The following is a 22,226-nucleotide window of genomic DNA, read 5'->3' as shown; positions in this document are numbered from 1 at the left end:
ATTATATGTTTATAGAAGGCATATGCTACATTTAACGGACCTTGGTTGGATCCTAGCCCAACTAAACATATGAGGCTCAATGGAATAAAGCCCAAGTGGATTTACCGTGTGATTGGCCCAAATTTAGTAATTAGTCATAATGCCATATTATACTTTTACCAATACAATCAAAACTTTTTTCAATCTCTCTTATGTTTTTAGCTATGCAATCTATAGTTACCCCACAACATATAATTAAATGGTCTTTGCTATCCCACAAATTTTCATTGATAGTGTAAAAAAATGTTTTCGGTCGGCTTTCGAGTTTTGATATCCCTGAAAAATAATTAGCCCCCCCCCTCCCACCACCATGTGTTTTAAGCACAACCAATTAAGAAGTTCAACCCAACTAAAGCCCAAACAAAGTGTAAACCCAAACAAAAATCCGTTAACCTTAAAAAACTCTTAACTATTAAAACAATCAACATCAACACATTCACTCCACCAGTCTACCACCAACCTGAACACTCCTGACCCCACCACTCTGGCACTCCATCAGTCACCACCTCACCACCAAGTCTACCCTCCTCTTTCGGTCACCACTTAGGCACTCGCCACCATGGTTCAACTCTGTTCGGTGCTTAATTTAGGTATTCTTACTTATAAATAAAATTATATTTGTTTATATAAATTCATTATTAATTTGAAATTGTTTATTGATAACTGAATGATTGATTATGGTTTGTTAGATTTTTGGATAATGTAAATTTGAAATTGGAATTTTTTTAGCGATTTAGGGTTTATGTCTAAATTTGAATTGATTAGAGATTTAGGGTTTATGTGTAAACTAGAATTGATTTTGAGTTAATGATTTTAATTTTGTTTAGGGAATTTGGAAGATGAGTAAACAAAGTCTTATTAACAATCTTTTTAAACGAAAAATAAAAGAAAATGATGATATCAGTTCAACACCAAGTTTAAATATTCATACTCCAAGTTCAAATATTGTTGATGATATGCAAGAAAATGAATATATGAGTCCAAGTTGAACTAATGACATGCAAGAAGATAATAATATTGGTCCAAAAATTCCTTCGGCTTCAAGACCTCCAATACGTCCAGCAATCGATTGAATGATCTTCATTCGGATCCTTCTGATAGACCACATATTGCTAGTTATCATCTTAATCAAATAGATGCCAGAAAAAGAGTGTGTCGTGTTAAAACGGCTTCGAATCCTTTTTACGACATTTTATCACATTTAAAGGAAGATAGTAAATTAGTCAAATTGGGTGGAATATGTGACCTTGCTCGTGTAATGGTGGAACCGGAAAAGACACCACTTTTCCTTTGGTTTATCAAATATTGATGCTAGCATTGGTTTTACGTACTGGTTGCAACCGTGAAAGATGTTTTTCTAAAATGAAGTTTATCAAGACAAATTTACAAAATCGAATGGATGATTAGTATTTAAATATTACTTTAATTTGTGCGGTCGAAAATGCTTGATAAAGTAAAAGAAGATTATGTAATGACTCGATTTCAATCTTTTAAAAATCGAATAGGAGAAATCTGCAGCTCATATGTTTAAATGCATTTATTATTGTGTTTATAGTTTTGCTTAGTTTATATTGTATAAAATACGGTAAAACAATTTTTTTAACGTTACCCCTAACATTTTGTTATAGATTCGTAATTGATATTAAATTTATATAAATTTAAGCTTTTACTTGAACCAATACAAATTTACGTAACTTACAATTAAGAAGATGAGGCATTGTCGTGGTAAGTATGGACCAAGTGGATTAGTGTATGGTAAACCTATTAGTACTAAATGTGTTGAAGAACTTTTAAACTCAATTATTTTGTTCGTTTAATCAGTTAATAATTTTACCGTTTTACTCTTCTAATTTTTCTAAAACCTATTATTAAATTTGTTGAAGAACTTTTACTCTTCTTTTTTCTCAACAAGTTAATGCTCTCTAGTATGATCATCAGTCCGACTAATATTTATCGAAGCTAGCTACTTAACCACAACTTGTTAGATTAAGATCGGACGAGGGGGTAATTATAGGTGGTGGCAAAACTTGTAATGATAGATTTTGTTCTAAATAAAGGAATTGGAGAGAATTTAAAATTTGAGTAAATCTTTATTGTTTGAATCAAATTGGATATTTACTTTTTTTTGTATAATATTATAATGAGAAAAGATCAAATAAGAAGTTTGATTTTCCTAAGAAGGCTAGGAAGGAGGGTACTTTTGTCTAATACCTTAATATTAAAAACCCACTTAATTTAATTTTAAAAACCCACTAATTAAAACCCACTTAAATTTTCACTTATCTCCTACAACCACCAAAGCCCACCGCCACCACCTTGCCGGAAAAATCTTCAGAAATTTCGCCGGAAAATAACACACTATGAAAAACATAATGAAAAAGACATAATGTAAAAAACACAATGGAAAAAACACTATGAAAATAAAAACACAATGAAAACACAATTAAATAACACAATGTAAAAAACACAATGCAAAATACACTATGAAAAAATAAAACACAATTGTATAACACAATTTTGTAAAACACAATTTGTAAAAACCCACGAATTTTTTTTTTTTTTTTTTATAAAGCAATATGGTACTCATATAAAAGATAAAAAAAACACTCGTTTTTATGGTGAATTTTTTTTAAAAAAAAATGTCGTATAAAAAAGTTATGGGCGTTTTAAAATGATGGTGGAATTTGACATGTGCATTGCATGTGGAGAGAGAAAGTCAACACATGTGTTATCCCTATTATGCCCTTACTCTTGTTTTACACTTTATGATCTATCTAATCTAATCTCAACCATTTAATTCTCATATGAATGGACAAGATTATTTCCTATCCTTCCTAGGAAAACTAATATTCTTATTATAACTCAACCCATATTATTGTTATAAGATAAGATAGTCATTAATGTTATTAATGATGTATGTAAGTGTTTTCAAAAGTTAAATATTGACACAAATGTATATAATGATTTAAGAGTATCCACAAAGTCATCATCATCGTACTCAGTATATCTCACCAATAGCAAAGCTATGGTAGGGTCTGAGGAGGGTAAGATGTAGACAGCCTTACCTCTACCCCGTAGTATCCACAAAGTGAATATCATATAAACGTGAAACTGATAGAAAACACAAACTTATTGAGGTTACAAAGTTATGATTAGCCTCATGTCCTCATGGCTCATGTTGTCAATGTACTTGCAGATATATAATAAGAGGAATAGGAGAATGTATGCATTAGGATTAATATATATGTCGTTCGATATGCAGCCTTTAACTAACTGGATAATAAAACATACATGTAGCTAGCTATATGATTAAAACATGAGATTAGTAAAATGGCTCGTGTACACAATGGTCACGTTTCAACGGTCACCGCAAAAGGATGAATTCAGCCAGCTCGCCCAAGCGAATGGAGAAAAATTGTGGTTTCGCTCACAAATGGATGAATTCAACGGCGTGAAAGACAACGGGGGGTAATTTCAACGGTTTGCGACAAGGGGTCAGTCAGCGCCATGTGACGCAATATGATAGGCTGAAATTTATCTCCGTTAAATGTCCACAACCAGACTTAGTAAATCAAACCAAACAAATAAGAATTAACTAATACTAAAATACAAAAAAACATTAGCCCTACAAATCGCACACCAAGTCTTCCTTTTTAACCACTTCTTGATGCATTTGTCATGATACCTATGTTTGCATCGTACCATTGTTCCAATCATATCTTCCTCTTTATATCCTTCCAAACAAATTGGACAACATTCATCATCTTCATTCTCCTTAATCATTCTACTCGTCTTCACTGCATAATCTTCAATAGCCTTTGGCATGTTCCTACGAACCCGTTCCCACGATAACACCCACCTTGCGTTGCACATAGCTGAATTATGATTATATGCATTGTCAACATGATACAGCACTTGTCCAAACTCATTATGATACACGTAACTGGCGCGGACCACGGACCCCTTGTTCTCAGTGAATTGCAAGCAGCAAGTTTTGTAAGGTGGCCCGCCATCAAACAACAAGGAGTTGTAGATATCTTGAATATTGTACTCACGGACCGTTGCGGTTGCTGCTGATGATTCCATACTGTTGATCTCGATTAATATGTCCATGCGATCATTAGGCCCTCCGTTTACGATTATGAACACCCTTGATGATGGGTATACAACACCGTAAAAAGACATGTGTTCAAACGAAAGACGGCAAAGAGCAGACAGAGTAGGGTAATTAGGATTTAGGAAGAGCTTTATATATAAAGTAGAAGCCGCCAAGCCTTGATGTCGGTTGTTATTTTTTTCTTAATTTATTTTTGGTTTTGTTTTGTTTAATGTTATCATAAGGTATTTTAATATTTACTCCAATAGACCTTCACTCATGTTTTATTTGTGTTACGGTTAGAGCATATACGTAACAACCTTTAAATTTCGGGCTTAGTTTAGTTTTTAAAACATAGGTAAACCCGAACACGTCTTTTCCAATGTAGTATAGTGGTAGGAAGCTTGGGTTTTTTTATTTGATACCCAAGTTCAATCCCCATTTATAACACTTGGGGGGGGGGGGGGGGGGGGGGGGGGGGGGGAGGGGATAGATGACTCAACGAAAAAAGACTGAGATCTTTAGGATCTTTAGTTCGATCCTAAAGGCGTCCAGATTTTGCCTTCGGACGGGTGGGTGTTTTCCCTGAACTGGAGATAACTAGGAGGCGCTTAAGGGCTCTGTACGGCTGGTTGGACCAGCTGACGGTGGCCTTTTTGCCATTGAAATTGATCAAATTCGTGTTGACTTGTTAATGCAACGTCCAAGTTTTATCGACCGAATAAATTCGTTTTAAATATGTTACTTTTTTGTATCATAGGTTGTACGAGTTTCTTTTTTTTTTTTCTATTTTTAGTTCCAGTAGCGTAACGAAAGTAACAAAATCCAAATTTTGTGTCGACTCGCCACCGCAATGCACAAGTTTATCGGCAGAATAAATGTCCTTCTAAATATATAATTTTTCATCACAAGCTATATGGTTTTTTAGTTCCAGTATCGTAAAAAATGTAATTGAAACCAACCGAATTCATGTTGACACATTAATTTATTAAATTTAGAGCCAATATCGTGACATTTACATACACATATGAAGCGTATTTTTATAAATTGATGATGATCTTGGTTTGACAAGTTGGTATTACAATATTACAACATACAAAAGTGTATGGTGATTTGTGGAGAGAAATCAAACCAATCACATAGTATCATGTTAAAAGTAAAGATTTATCGGAGATTTATTAAGGTGTATGGAGATTCATAAAGGATTATGGAGGAACTTTTTATTTATTAAAAATTTAATTTATAAATGAATTTATATATTTAAGACACAGAAATAAATAAAAGTGCATAAATTTCATTAAAAAATACATAAATAATTTAGCAATACTTATTCAATTAAAAGAATTAAGTGTGTTAGCCAATAGTGTCGGTGATTTCAATGTCATCATGTCATTTTAGTACAATTGGATTTTAACAACAAAGTGAAGTTATAGCTTACATCAATACAAATTAGGAGTAAAGTACACGCCTTATTCGAGACTATTATAATTTCAGGCACATAGTCCAAGGGGCGGAGCCTTATCAGGGGCTCATGCAAGAACGCCATTGAAAAACACGATTTGATGGCTAAGGTCTCCAGTGGGATCTAAGATCCAAATTTGACATTGATAGATACTAGTGCATACAATTTAGCAAGAACTAAACGTGTTTGCAGGTTCCCTGGTGAAGTTCTATAACCAACATAATATTCGGTTCAAGTTTATAGTTTCTGCTGCAACGCATGTTTCACATACGAAGAAACTGAAAACCAGATATGTTAGATCCTGATCCAATAATGTCTAGAACAACATACTCATGGCTTGAATTTTAAAACAACACAATGCAGATGTTCATTTAGGGCAAGAGACAAACAGGACTAGATACATAACTTTCAATGTATTAGCATCTGGAAAAATACCATAATCGTTTTATAGGAACTTACGGTAGTTATAATCATTAAAGAAAATAATTAATAATAACATGTTGCAAATGTTCTTATTATTACTCGATAGACGTCCAAACAGGGTGCGATCAAGGCTGACCAAGAAGTGAAGGCTTGTAGAACGCATGACTCTGAGCAATCTCAATTCTTTCACGCGGATCGTTCAATCTCTCGTCTCTGAGTGCCTCAAGAATCGCTCGTGAATCTTGTTCCCTGAAAGCCAAAATCATGTTGGAAGTTGTAACTAACTATTAATGTGTTATAAATAACGACGGGTCCCGATTTATCTTTTGTTTATAACTTTACATTAATTTATCCTTTCTTCGTGTCATCATCAAAAGATAAGCTTGATATGTTTAATGACTCCATCAATAAAGTTGCACCGAATGTATTAATTACTAGTTGTCAAAATAAGATGACAAGTCTACACATGGATTTTAATAGTAGGGACAAGCCTTCAATCATATGTAAGGATTACACTATTGTAACAGTTAATCATGGGGTCAACTCAAGAAACAGCTCCTTTTTATAAATTTTCGTTTACAAAGTCGGTCCATTTTATGTCTACTATATGATATTTCCACAACTAATTTCCAGCTATGTTACATGTAAAGTTAAGCATTTGCATATTTTATCGGGAACATGTGTTTAAATGAAAGATTATCTCTTCATAGGCATATAAAATGAGCAAAACGTTCAGTGAAAAGTTCACAAACCCTTCTGCAAGAAGTTTGTTTATTTAATAAACAAACGAACTAACATGAACATAGGCCTCGTTTGTTCAGTTTATGTCCGTTCATATATGTTCATTAGTTTACGTTTGTTTAAGTTCATTCGTTAACATATTCATTTAAAATTTTTGGCCCGTTACAACTTAGTATAGGTTTAATAACTTTAAAGGCCCAACACATTGTTATTCACATTACTCTTAACTAGTTTTAGCTCAGTTATGTTCATTTATACCGTTAAAGAATGAACATGTTCATTTTATCAACGAACAAACACGAACAAGAAACTCCAGTTCGTTTAATTGTTTGTGTTTAATCATCCGTACGCTTAAATTTAAACGAGCGAACACGAACATGCTCCGTTCGTGTTCATTCGGTTCGTTTACAAGCCTACCTCTTTATGAGTATTTTGTATAACGTCTTCAAGATGGGACACAATTCAACCGGTGCAACAGGCTTTTTTTCATTCGGATGCAATACACTCAAGCTCGATTGACTCAAAAGCTCATAAAATGCCCCCACTGCAGATACTCCCTATAAACCAAAAAAAATAATATTTAATTAACAATAATCAAACAATAAAGAAGGGAAAGTTATTAAATTAAGCGCACCTGAATCATCCCTTTACCACTAATGCTATCACCCATATCAAGACTCAATTCTCCTTTTGCAATCATTTGCCCGTACCATGCGTTCCGCCCTTTCAAAAGTGTCACATAAGTGTCTGCAAGCAACGGGCCCCGCAAGTTTTTCAGGCTCTTCGGTTAATAAATGAGTGATGAATATCATCTCCGATGTGCAGTGTGCAAAATAGACCGATTTGCTGGTTGCACTTTCATTGGTCAAACTTGCTACCATACCTGAAATTAATAAAAACCCAAAATCAATTATCCCGTTCAAATATGATGCAAAACATGTTTCATCTTACCAGCTCCAATTGCATAAACATTTTTTAATCCTCCCATAACTTCATGTGTGACAAGATCACTATTGTCCCATACTATAAAATGTGGTTGTCTTAGAAACTTTGCAAGCGGTATCCTCCACTTTTCATCCCCACAAATTCGTGCATTCGCATATTCTTTGTTGTAAATTTCAGAAGCAATATTTGGTCCACCAAGATATAATATGTTTTCCTTTGGAACTCCAGCTATAACAAAAAATGATGTAAAAATGTGTCAATTTCGGTTGTACCATTGCTAACTAGTCAAATGTTAAATATATTAAAATTACAAAACAAATAAAAATAAATAAAAAACAAAAACTGTATTGGCTGTCAAAACCAACTCATATTAGATGAATTCACTATTCATAAAAGGAAAATAATAAAACAAATAAATATTGTCTTGTCTGCCAAATAAACTTGACCCCCCACCCACACACGATTTTAATTCACCGTAAAAGTTTCCCTTTTTGTACGATTGTATATTTACCCGTGCGTCCAAGAAAGAGTCCACTATACGATACAAAACACAATGCACCAATATTGAGACAATCGTTACATTTGTACCCGTGGTTAAGTGCAATACAACAAATCAGCCTCTTTGATGTTCATAACATGAAGGCTAATCTAGGAACATCAAGTTTATCTTAATGTAAAAACTCAAACATCATAAATCAGAGTTTCTTGCAACAATCTATGCTCACAAGTTGATACAATCTAAACAAGGCAAATTCTTATATGCCAACATATCAATCAAATCAGAAAATTCATCAAGATATAATAATATCACAGCAATTAAAGATTAATTCGAGTTTAAAAACACTTACTTGCCCTGCTGATCATCTGCGTCGGAGTAATAATATGAGGAACGGGATCTAAAGCAGCTTCTATACCCTTCGACAACGAGATAATAATCGGAGGGCTAATTCTCTCCTTCCAATATTTACTAATCTCTTCAAAAACCTCACGCGTTTCAGTCGAAGGCAACCCATTAACCACAATATCAGCATCCCAAACCGCTTCCTGCAAATTAGTAACAACTTTCATGGGACAAAGAGGCGTATCCACCATATTCAAACAAAAGCCGTCTTTCAAAATCTCATCCGCGTAAAGAATCCGGTCACCTAACCTCGCTTCAACATACTTCAAATACGCACACCGTCTAATCAACCTCCTCAACACATCTTCCCTCGAATTAATAACCTCAAACAGATGTTCAGCCGTGGCTCGATCAACCGTTCTTCCACCCCTTCTCCATATCCTAATCTGAACCTTGTCACGAAACCGACCGTACGAATCTTGAAGCAGAGCCGCAAACACACTGCCCCACGCGCCCGCACCGACTCCCACAATCTTTAACAAATCATCATCAGACTTTCCGAGAACACGTCTAAACTCATCTAGCTTTTCCTCTAAACCGTTATTATTATGCGAAACCACCCCGTTTGAAAGAAGATTCGGCATCATAACCTCAATGCTTCCCACCATAACTTACAAAATTAAAAAAAACCCTAATTTCAGTTTTGTGATCACAAGTATTGGCAGAAACATTGGATTATATGAATAAAGTATATAGGTAGAATTCTCACCTAAATCAGAGCTACCCAAGAAAAGATATTAATTAGCATATGCATTTGTCTAGACTAGTATTATTATTATTATTATTGTTGTTATTGCAAGCCCTAAAAGGCTAAAATCACAATGACTTAGTAAACTCATACAAGGTTGGTAATTGGTTCACCTGTCCAACCATAAATATAAAAATTAATAAATTAAAGGCAAAACCAACAATGAACTACTAATCAATTAAAGCTAGATAACTATACCTTTAAAATTGTAAATGAATGTGAATGTATGAAGTTAGGGTGTAGAGGCATTTATTTATTTATGATGATGATGAAAATGGGTAAGGTACCATAATGGAGGAGGATTAAAAATAATAAGGAAGAATGGGTTTCTGGTCGCCATTAATGAAGGTGTTCATTTTGCTTTCGTCTTTCAAAACTAAAACCACTGTCTCTTCTCTTCTCTACGTTCATCAACTCTTTGTTGATTTCTCGGGGCATTAATTACAACGATTATCTAACCGAACCCGAACTCGACTCGTTTAATATACATAGGGTATTTTTGGAATAAAGCTTTCAAGAAAAAACTCATACTTAATTAAAAGTCTTCTTTGGTTCAAAAGGGTTGAAGCTTTTAGGTTAGGAGAAAAAATTTAAAGCTTAAAGGTTCCACTAGTAACGTTTAGAAATAACTACAGGTTTTTAGTATTTTAATTTACTTAAATAACATTCTAAAATAATATATTTTACTATTATTGTTTTTAGTTATGCCCAGTTTAGTAATTTTATACATTTTATTAAAAGCTTCATGTCACACCCCGATCAAAGGCGGCGGAACATGCCGGGGTGCAACGTGATTGGACAAATACACAATACGCTATTTAAGCGACAATATTTAATCAACAAGTTTAATTCCACAAAATCATAAGATGTCACATAACATGTTCATACAATAACCATAACAAAATATATCAAATAAAATATTGTTCATTTTTACTAATCTCCTAATGGTCTTTGATAGCGTTTTCTCCAAGTCTCGAATCAACCAAAAGTCAAACCTGTAACATTGTATAAAATAAAGGTTATTAACACAAAGGTTGGTGATTCATAGTTTTTAAACAATATGTATATAATAGGAAATTCCACAACTTGCATACGAAACAATAAATAATAGCAATAATTTGGATAAAAGAGATCGTTAATAAGAATACATTAACGACACCTTGCTATAAGGGGATGCCAAATAGACTAGGATTTATATGAAACCGTTAATAAGAATACATTAACGACACATTGCTATAAGGGGTTGCCAACTAGACTATGATTTATATGAAACCGTTAATAAGAATACATTAACGACACATTGCTATAAGGGGTTGTCAAATAGACTATGATTTATGATTCAACCAACCAAAAGCGGTAAACACATTAGCAATTAAGCATGTAAGCATATAACACCAAATCGAGCATTTATTTAAGTAAAGTATACAATGAAGTTTGTGGTTTAAGACTCAAGTATAAAACATTTAGTTTGAATAAGTATGCAATATCACCCCCAAAACGAAAGATGGAAAAACGGGGTATGAAAGTACTCACGTTCAAGTAATAAACTTGAAAGATGGATGATTTGGAGTTTAACCGGAACGACGGGTTTAACGAACGAAGCCTAAAATAAAAAAAGTCTTGTATTATAAAAGTTGTCTTGGAAGTCTTAAAATAAAAATTAATGATAAGAAATGCAAACAATTAAAGTTTAATGTTTTAAATGTGACTATTTAAGAAATTTATAATACTAGCCCTTTAAAATGTAAGTTTGCTCGAAACCGGGTTAAAGTATCTAACCTTAATATTTACTCAACCTATGTTAAGTAATAAGGTGGATAAAAATGCAAGAATGCAAGTCCCTTTATAATATAGATACTAAAATTAGTTTTAATGAGTGTTCAGGTTGTTGGTTCGGGTCTTGATAATTGGTCAAACCCAAAGTCAACTTTCCAAAATAATAAATATATGAGATAACTCATTAAAATATAAGAAGACTTAAACAAAGTATGTAGTTCTATTGTTTTAGAACTAACAACGTCCGTTAAGCGAGTGTTCGGTTTTGTCGGTCCAACTTTGTTATAAGATCAAGTTGGATTCAACATTCCAAGTACTTTAATAAATTATCTAAAATCAGTTTGTAAAGTAATTTTAAAGAAATATACAAGTCTTGCTAGCTAAAAACACACTTGTGTCTAAAGCGAGTGAAAATCGGTTTAGTTCGGTTTGGTTTGGTCATCTCACAATAAGCTCATAGATGGTTTCCACATGCCCAAATATCCAAGCACTTGTATAATAACTTATAAATGTTGATACTTAAGTTTTACAACCACAAAGTTAATAATAAATTCTTTAAACGAAAGTTCGGTTTTCGGCTCGGATCTAGTTTCGAGTTAAGACCGAGGTTAGATTCTACAAACGCATAACCATAGAACTTATAAAAATGATTTAGAAACTTAAATCTAATATAAAGCATGTTTAAACAATTATTTAACAAAACTAGTAAATAAAGTTCGGTTTACGGTTTAGAGCTATTTACGATTAAACCGAGGCTAGTCTCTTGAAACCCATAGCCATGGAACTTCATAAATATGATAAAAAAAATGAGCAGAAGTTAGCCATGGTTATTATGTATAAACAAGTTATATAAGTATATATATATCAAGGACTACAAAAGTCCTCCATGTAGCCTTGCCTTACAAGGCCCGAAACTTAACCGACCGAGGTCGAAAAAGTAACCACCAAAAGTAAAAAAGGGTGTATATTATATATATGTTGTGTCATATGCTTCAAGTATTAATTTAGATTAAGTAAACTAATTAAATTTGCAAAACTAACTCAGTTTGACTTTGAAAGTCAAACTTAACATAAACATGAAAATAACCTTGAATGATCTTTGAATTTGAGAGAGGGAATGGTTTATGAGCAGGGATTAATGTTGGAGAGGGTCTTGTATTTATAGGGTAAGCTTAAATGGGTTAAACAAGAGGTTTAATGGTTAACAACCAGATTTGTTGGACAATAGAACCAACAAACAAACATACATGCAGGTCTGCTGTCTGGTCCCCGTTGCGCGACGCGACCACATGGTGGCTCCCCCCATCGCGTAGCGCGATGGGGTGGGCTTGTGGTTTTTTCAACTTTCAAAATTGGCAAAATTGGCCCCTATAGTTCGTTTTAATTGTTTTTAACGCGTTTTAATGACCGAAAATAATGTTTTCAAGACCTAATAAGTGTAAAACAATATTGTAACATAAAACCCATCATTTTGCTTATATAATAAGTGTCAGTTTACAAAACGGGTCGGTTTACATAACAAACGGTTGCAAAACGAATACAAACGAGACCCGAAATTGACAAATGTCACACTTCAGCTACTCTGCCAAACATCTAAATATATTTAACAAGTTACAGCCATCAGTTTCCAGCTACAGATGGTAACTAGTTTTGCCAACCATGCCCATAGAGTTTAAGCTGAGCTCGACTTGTTTACGATTTATTAGTTAGTTTTTATATATTTATAAATATTTTTATATATAATTTCAAGTATACTTTTAGATAATTGATACAATAAAATAATTTTTAACGTACAAAAATACTTATATTTATGAAATTGATCCTTAAAATCACATTACAAGATCTCGAAAATACTTAATACATACCCAATTAATCATCAATTAACCGAAAAAAATAGATTTGGATCGTTAGTCGATCAATTTTTTATTTTTCTTCACGAAAGCCGTTTTTAGCTTATTACAGATTCTTGAGCGTTTTTTGTATTTTGACTTTTGCGCGTTTTTTGTTTTTTTGCCTTGAGCGTTTTCTTTTTGCCTTGAACGTAATTCACGCACGTCTTTGTGCATTAAGGATTACTGTACGATAACGTAACTCTATACTATATATATAACATAATATATTATTTATTTATCTTTTTCATAATATATATATTAATTAATAATATCGATATATTATAAAAATTATATAAGTGATAGTCACTCGAGTTAACTTGAGCTCGATTAGTGAAGTTTAGGTTCGGACTTGTTTAAGCTCGACTCGATCAAGTTTTTTCACAAGACAATCTTGAGTGGCTCGGTTCGTTAATGCACCTTAGTGACACCGACTTTTGTGATTCTTCATTTACAAAAACATGTCTTGTTTAGACGGTCTACTTGTCATTATAAGTGATGTTCATTTATTTCCTACTGAAAACGATTAAACTTTATGAATAAGTATGTTTTGCCTACCCCATTAAAATGTTTACATATTAATTGTTTGTGCATACACGTAACACATTTGATTATTACTAGACGGGTGCCCGCGCGATGCAGCGGGTGTTTAAACCTTTTAATCACGTACAAATATAAGTGTTTATGGTTCGGTTAAAACCTTGAAATCGTTTAAATCGGTCATTGGTTTGACTTACTTTTTTCTTTTTCTTTTTTTACCCTTTCGGTTTGTTGGTCGGTTTCAAAATTTTCAAAACGTAGTGAACGGTTGGTTTGCGGTTTATATCGGCAATCGGCCATATGAAACCAGACAAGACTGTAAATGTTGAATGCAATTTAATCTTTTTTGTTATTAATTAATAGATATGTTTTGTAATATATATTAGATATATTTAAAATTTAATTGAACATAATATTTTTATTAAAAATAACTTGGCTATACAACTTCAAATTAACCTAATTGCAATATGATTCCTTTTGTAATCTTTGTTGTTATTATTTCACGTCCTAGATCTTCTATTAATGTTTACCATTTATGTGGTTAAAATTATCATTTTTATTTATCATCTCAAGTATCATATTATGTTGGTTTTTAGTTAAAATTGATGGTACATTTAAATTATTAATTATTTTAAACTAAATTTATTATTAAAGTCTAAATTGTGAAACCAAACTGGAACCAAACCGTTAGTAACGATTCGGATTCAACTTTCAATGGTTGAGTTTGGCTTTGGACAACAAAAAATTTGTATTGACGATTGGACTCAAAAGTTTAACATAAAACTATCAAAACCGACACTGAACACCCCTACGTAACATATTAATTTATTTAAAATGAAAAAAAAAATTACAACAATATCATATCCAAATTAAAGAGAATAAAATGCTCGTTTTTATGGTGCAATTTGTTTATAAAAATATTAACGTATGAAAAGGCTATAGTCGTTTAAAAATCATGGGTGGGAAGTTAGTTTACAAGTTAAATTAAAAACATAATATTGTTAAAGATGGGGGACCAAACTTGTAAGTTGAATAAATTGTGTTTAAAAGACATGTTTACCCTTACTAACACATGTACCTCATGCTTTAAATGTTGTAAATTACTTAAAATGGGTGTCTTAATTTGCCCTTGTTTGGTGTATTATATATAGTATAGATATAAAAATATTAACGTATGAAAAGGCTATAGTCGTTTAAAAATCATGGTTGGAAAGTTAGTTTACAAGTTAAATTAAAAACATAATATTGTTAAAAAGGGGAGACCAAACTTGTAAGTTGAATGAATTGTGTTTAAAAGACATGTTTACCCTTACTAACACATGTACCTCATGCTTTAAATGTTGTAAATTACTTAAAATGGGTGTCTTAATTTGCCCTTGTTTGGTGTAATATATAATATAGATAAAGACTCAATATATCTCGAGTAATTTACTAACATATAACCGTTTGTAGTTGCTTTTTAAATTATCATTCATATAGTAATTAAAACGAATGTTAAAAATAATTTTTGTTATAACTAATTAGTTATGGAGTACTTAATCATGCATTTGGTGACAAGTTACTTTGAAGGTAATAGATTTCATTTTTATTATTTAAAGTGTTTGTTAAAGAAAGTAAGATATTGCATTCAATAGTCCTTAAAAATCATGTCTTTCTATTTATACTCACTTGGACCAATGTACCATTTATGACACACTTTGGCTGTAAGGTAAAGAAGTAAATAAAAAGACTAACAACCTGAATTAGGAACCCGTTCAAAGGCACCGTGCCAAAAAGATAAAAACATAACCACGTCAATTGTACTTATGTGAATAATTCATAGGCTTATACAAAACGCGACAACAATAGTATCTGTTAGAGCATTCTCATCCCATTCCCCATCCTTATCTCTATAATTACACTAAAAAACACTACATTTCTCTCCTGTTCAATTAAATAATATTTTTTATACCTTTATCATTACAGTTTTCTCTCTCATTTACTCACAACCAATCCAACAAATATTAAAATATAAATAGGGGCAAACAATGTTCCCCAAATGTTTCCCCAAATTTACAAAAAAATCATTACATTTTTCTCTCCACCCTATAATTTATGAATATTAGATTTTAATAATCCAAACTTTGCTCTTTTGGCCGGCATTAAGCCAAACTTTTAAAATATACCACAACAGTCCAAAGTTTCAAGCTATTGGCCAACAGCAAGCTTTTTACTAACGAGGTTAGATTTCGTTAATTTTGGATGAGATGGCTGTTGATGTGGTTGATGACATGTAAAAGTATAATGGTTGAATCCTACATGGCTACTTACATGTTCCTATCTCTCTCCCTCTCACACATATACACATATATATATACATATATATATATGCATACTATATGTATACTAATACTACACACCTCACCTCTCTCTCTGCATAGACACCTCCAGCAGCCATCGTACCGCTGACGAGAACCACCACAGCCATCTTCGGCCACCAACGAAGACCACCGCCACCACAACCAACCTCCTCCACTAGCACCATCCGTCACAATCTGCTACCACCACACCAAAGACCGGAACCTCGAACCTGCCCCACGACTCGTGCGACCCGCACTTCACACAGGGACGCGAAAGCTACCCAGTTCTTTCTATTGCTCTTACCTAACTTGGATTCCAATCCATCCACACTCCAATTTCTTTCAATTTTTGACCTAATCTGGATTCTAATTGAATACCAAAAAATCTCACGAAGACTATACTGCTGCTTCTCACCTCTAGATGGAATCGCCACCGCCGGACCACTGCTATTGTTCATTATGAAAATATCCCATTTTGGCCTCAAAAATCATCGTTGTTGATTTGGGGAAGATGACCAGATTGGTTGTCGGGAGCGAATCGTGAGCGATGAAGACGAGTGTTGCAAGTCATGATTTTAAGATCTAGGCTGGATGGAGGAGATCGGCGGCGGTTGACAGTGGCAGACTAGTAGCAAGCGGTGATGCTTGAGTGTTGGCGGTGGATTTGCATATGTGTGTATGTATAAATGTGTGTATGGAGAGAGAGACAGAGGGAGGTAAGATATAATAATAATAATAATAATAATAATAATAATAATAATAATAATTTTTAACAACTCAGCACCCATGTCATCATCCACATCACACTTGCCACCTAAGCAGCCATGTCATTAAAAAACAAACGAAATCTAACCTCGTTAGTGAAAAACTCATTATCAGCCAATAGTTTGAAACTTGGGACTGTTGTGGTATATTTTTAAAGTTTGGCTTATCGTCGGCCAACGGAGCAAAGTCTGGCTTAATAAAATCCAATATTCCTATAATTTACACTCACAACTACTCAAAACCTCACCCTATAATTTACATACTCTCCTCACATAAATTTAAGGGATGGGATATGAATGCTCTTAGTAGAAGATATTCACAAAATATAAATATTGTTTATGATTACTCTATTTACCATAATTAATAGTGAATTTTTGTTTAGACTTTAGAAACCTTTTGATATACATATAGGCCTTTTGTAATGCTTCGACGAATCAATGAATATCAAATATTATTATGGTATCATAGCCTAGGTTACAAAACCTAAACACCATCGGAATTTTTTTTTCTTTTTCCGGTGTTCTTCGCAAAGCCAAGCCAAGCAATAATGATTAATGACCAGCATACACCGTCACCAACATCAATAACAAAATCTGAACCCTTGATGGGAAAACGTTCACGTACTCATCTTGGGTTAAACTTTTCAAGTTACACGTTCCTGCGTACAAAGTTCTCGATCACATTGACGGTACCGACCCTACCTACGAATTGTGGTATGAAATTGATGCTCTTTGATATGATCATAAATATAATTTAAGTTTAATATATTAATTAAGTTTATCTTTTATATAGCTTTCTTATTGTATTATAATTAGGTTTCCTTATTGTTTATCTTTTCTAATTATTATGTCTTTGGTTTTCCTACATAGGGTCAAGTTATTCTACAAAGGGGGTAAAAAATGAGAAGGGTGAGAAGGATTATCACCCATTGGATCAAATCTCAAACAAAATTAATGGTTTAAAAAGGGGCGGTGACAATTTTGTAATATTAGAGACAATCAAGGGCAAACTCTTACATCTCAAATAAGAATACGAGCTGTTTTCTTCAATCATCTTCTTCACTTCTCTTTACTATTATTCTTCACTTTTTCCTCTGAACACAAACCCTACCATCTCCATTATGCTATTTGAATCTCAAATAACCTCCATCGCGAATCAATGGAGACATCTCCATCAATGGCGACATCTCCATGGCGACATCTCCATCGCGAAAAACAACTTCAAAAACGTTCCACTTTTTCATCTTTTCCTCTGAACACAAACTGTTCCATCTCCATTCTTCGATTGAAATCTCAACTGAACCTCCTTCACGAATCAATGGCGTCATCTCCGACGGCGACAATCGAACCTCCGACTAAATCACCGTCTCGGATGCGACACTTCAGAATTCGTTGCTTGAAGAACAACCTATTGACACTAAAAAGAGAAAGGAAACAAGAAAAAATGTTCCAAAGAAGCGAAATACAACTTCAAACAACGACGATACATTTTAGGTTTTATTTTTCATTGTGTCTAACGTGTCTTATTGTGTTATTGTGTGATATACGATCATTTGTGTGAGTGTATAAACATTATTATGTCATTGTTCAGTTAGACTATTGTGTTATTGTGTGATATAAGATCATATGTGTGAGTATATAAACATTATTGTGTTATTGTGCATAAGATGAGTCATGTGAATATGACACAATGGAAACAGAATCTGGTAAATATAACACAATGGATACAGAGTCTGGTAAATATAACACAATGAAAACACAGTCAGGTAAATATAACACAATGGAAACAGAGTCTGGTAAATATAACACAATAGAGACATGGTGTGGTAAATATAACACAATAGAGACAGAGTCTGAAACAACATTATTGTACCATTGTGTAGTTAGACTATTGCGTTATTGTGTATAAGATGAGTCATGTGAATATGACACAACGGAAACAGAGTCTGGTAAATATAACACAATGGAAACAGAGTCTGGTAAATATAACACAATGGAAACAACGTATGGTAAATATAACACAATGGAAACAGAGTCTGGTAAATATAACACAATGGAAACAGCGTCTGGTAAATATAACACAATGGAAACAGCGTCTGGTAAATATAACACAATGGAAACAACATATTACACAATGAACAACAAAAAAACACAATTAAAAAAACCCATTAATTTTTTTTTATTTTTATATAACAATATGATATTCATATTAAAAATAAAAAAACGCTTATTATTATGGTGAATTTTTTTAAAAAAAATAATGTCGTATGAAAAAGTTATGGACATTTTAAAATGATGGGGGGATTGACATGTGCCTAGCATGTGGAGAGAGAAAGTCAACAAATGTGGTTTATTACCTTCATGCCATTTTCATCAATTTGTATTTATTAAATTAATCTCACCATTCAAATTTAAATCAATGGATTAGATTCCTTCTCACCCTTCTCATTTTTGTTGTCCTTTGTATTTTAACTTTACCCTTCCTATATATTGTAATCTTTGTTTGAGAAAAAGAACAAGAAAGGATTATTATTTTGGTCTATTTTCTCTTCTTTTTTTATGTTATTGAGAGACTGACGGTTGCCTCGAATAAACCGTAACACACTTGTCCTCTAATGGATTTATAGCATGTTGTCACAGGATCTATTGGAGCGGGTTCTCGACAACAATGTATCGGCTTATCAAGTATATACCAAACTTCAAGATGTTTTTCTCAACAACAAAGGTGCTCGCGCGATGACACTCCAACACAAATTCACAAATACAACTTTGTCGAGTTGTGCATCTTTGGATGATTAAATGGATCTTCTACTAGTACTAATCTCATACTCGTTGGGTTTCGAATTTACTCGTCCCAAATGTTTTGAGCTTCGAGTGTAATTGTGGATTTGTGGGACACGGTTTTTCTTTTCTTTCCATCCCTACCGATGTGTGAAACTTTAATTATTAATTCAACAACCAGCCTCTTAATCGTATCACACCGATCTTAAAATCAATGTTGGATCATCATCTTCTTGAATTAAATTCACATGGTAATCATTTTCTCCTTCATAAGACATTAATTTGTTTGTAAAGTGTCTAAGATCACTGCGATAAAAGCATCTGACACGACTTTTATCATGTTGAATATTATCGTCTCCTCGACTTCTCCTAGACCTCGACCTCAACCTAGGGCACATCCCATATCTTAATTTTCTATTTTCCGTCAGTATAGAAAAACATCAATATGCTTTTCACATCGCCTTTCTCTTTTGGCTTTGGTGGAAGGCTTTCATTGAATTATGCCATATATGTTTGCATGTGCAAGGATGTACATTTTCAGCCAACGTGTCATTCATAACAAAAGAATACATGTCAGTGTGTTCATTGGCAGTTTGGCACAATTCTCGGGTCTAAAGTAGTTTTCCCGTCTATACACTTCACATGCATTTTAAAAAGATTATTTGCTACATATTGTCTTATAAAGGTGTCTGTTTAATTCTCATGTTTATCATTTTTAAATTAAGGAATGTACTTGTATTGGTAGAAAACAAACATTCTTTTAAGAAACACATGATACTTACCGGTTAGCTACAAATAGGGTATTTCGCAAAAATGGAATATTTACTTAACTTAAATACCAAGCCGAAACTGGTTATTAACGGATGCATATATGGAATGGTTCTTAACGGAGTGTGGAGTGGTTATTAACGGAGTGTGGAGTAACAATCCGAAACTGATCAAACGAGAAGCTTGTAAGTTCTTCGCTAACCCGGTTCAAAGAGTCTTTTGCAGCTAGACCCAACATGTCGTGCGCTGGTATCAATGTCTTTCTGAACAGTAGGTGGATTCTCTTATAAAACCTTTCTCGCCTTTAGAAATCAAAAAAGCGGTGTGGGAATGTGGTGATGGTCGGGCGCCAGGTCCGGATGGATTTAGTGTTGTTTTATTAAACGATATTGGGAGTTCTTCGGTCCTGATTTTACAAAGATTTTGCATCATTTTATGAATCGGTGACTATTTCTCGAGGTTGCAGTTCATATTTCATCTCTCTATTTCCCAAAGTCAACGACCCTTCCGGGCCTCTGGCTTCAAAGATTTCCGGCCTATAAATCTTATCGGCTCTATTAGCAAAGTGATCTCTTCGGTTCTTGCTAATAGGCTCAAGTTGGTTATTAGCTTGGTTATTTCGGATACATAATCAGGTTTCTTAAAAGGCATAAACATTATTGATGGCCCATTGATTGTGAATGAGATAATTGCTTGGGCTAAGAAAAGTAATTCCAAAGTCTTGCTTTTCAAAATAGATTTTGAAAGGACTTCGACCACATCAATTGGGCGTTTATTGACTCTGTTCTTGAACAAATGAATTTCCCCTCCAAGTGGCGGGGTTGGGTTAGGGGTGTTTTGTCTTCAGCCAGATCATCATTTCTCGTCAATGGTTCGCCTTCTTTAGAATTTCAATTTCAAAGAGGTGTGAGACAAGGTGACCCAGTCTCTCGTTTTCTCTTTACTATCGGTATGATAGCTTTCTCCTACATGTTTAAAATGGAAAATGAGAGAGGTATTTTCGGGGTGTTTCTTTACCAAAAATGGTCATTCTATTTCGCACAATCTTTACGCTGATGACACGATTTTAGTGGGTGAATGGTCGAAGGAAAATGTGCTTAACATGGCCCGTTTGTTGAGATGTTTTCATTTAGTTTCGGGGCTACAAATAAATTACTCCAAATCTAATCATATGGGGGTAAAGATTACTCCTAAAGAGGTTTCGTCTTTAGCTAACCTGATGGGATGTAATCCTGGAGTTTTACCCTGCTCGTATTTGGGCCTTTTTAGAGGGGCTAATATGAACGGATTTGCAATTGGAATTCGGTGCCGTAAACCTTTGATAAGAGAATTTCTCTTTGAAAAGGGTCCACTTTATCGGTTGGAGGTAGATTAACTTTGATCAAGTCGGTTATGGAAACTCTCCCCATATATTTTTTTTCTCCCTCTTCAAAGCACCGAGCAACATTGTAGATCAATTAGAGGCGAAAACGAGAAACTTTTTCTGGGGCCAATGAGGATAAAAAGAAAATTTGTTGGGTGAGTTGTAGCCTAGTTAAGACTCCCAAAGAGGCGGGTGGTTTGGGTCTCGCCCTTTTTAGGGATGCTAACATAGTCTTCCTCACTAAGTGGTGGTGGAGATTCAAGAATGAATCGAATGCTCTTTGACGAAAGGTGATTTTAGCATTACATTCTTCTAACAGTTCGTGGCCTATTCTCCCTCACTCAAAAAACCAGCCATGTACGTGGAATTCCATAGCTAGATTGGAAAATCAAGTTGCCTTTTCCAATCTTAATTTGGGGAGTCTTATCAAAGGGAAGACGGGGGTTGGAGATAAAACAAGGTTTTGGATTTATCCTTGGATGACTCAACATCCATTAAGAGTTATTTTTCCTAACCTTTTTTTAAAATGAAAAATTTAAGGCGTGTTTGGTGATTTCTTGCTATGAGAGGAACGTCAACAACACGGTTTGGAAATGGCGATGGAAGAGAAAGAATTTGAACTGATGTGAATCGAGTGAACTCTCGAGCTAT

General features: G+C 33.8%; 1 long non-coding RNA gene and 1 pseudogene across 2 annotated transcripts; one reads left to right on the top strand and one right to left on the bottom strand.

The window, feature by feature from the left end:
- Positions 1 to 6,102: 6,102 nt before the first annotated feature.
- Positions 6,103 to 9,485, bottom strand: LOC143593196 (putative glycerol-3-phosphate dehydrogenase [NAD(+)] 1, cytosolic; annotated as a pseudogene). Its single transcript, XR_013146058.1, has 6 exons — positions 9,317 to 9,485; positions 8,555 to 9,217; positions 7,713 to 7,934; positions 7,396 to 7,644; positions 7,179 to 7,318; positions 6,103 to 6,269 (listed from the first exon to the last, which is right to left on the bottom strand). The product of XR_013146058.1 is annotated as a putative glycerol-3-phosphate dehydrogenase [NAD(+)] 1, cytosolic (transcript).
- An 8,825-nt stretch (positions 9,486 to 18,310) lies between these two features.
- Positions 18,311 to 18,753, top strand: LOC143593194 (uncharacterized). The gene is made up of 2 exons (XR_013146057.1): positions 18,311 to 18,454; positions 18,579 to 18,753. It is a non-coding gene; the product is annotated as an uncharacterized LOC143593194 (long non-coding RNA).
- The last annotated feature ends 3,473 nt before the right edge of the window (positions 18,754 to 22,226 follow it).

Source organism: Bidens hawaiensis, unplaced genomic scaffold, assembly GCF_021521415.1.
Source record: "Bidens hawaiensis isolate Kalapana, Puna unplaced genomic scaffold, B.hawaiensis_p1.1 tig00041825_1, whole genome shotgun sequence".
NCBI lineage: Eukaryota > Viridiplantae > Streptophyta > Magnoliopsida > Asterales > Asteraceae > Bidens > Bidens hawaiensis.
This window is presented reverse-complemented; position numbering and strand designations above follow the sequence as displayed.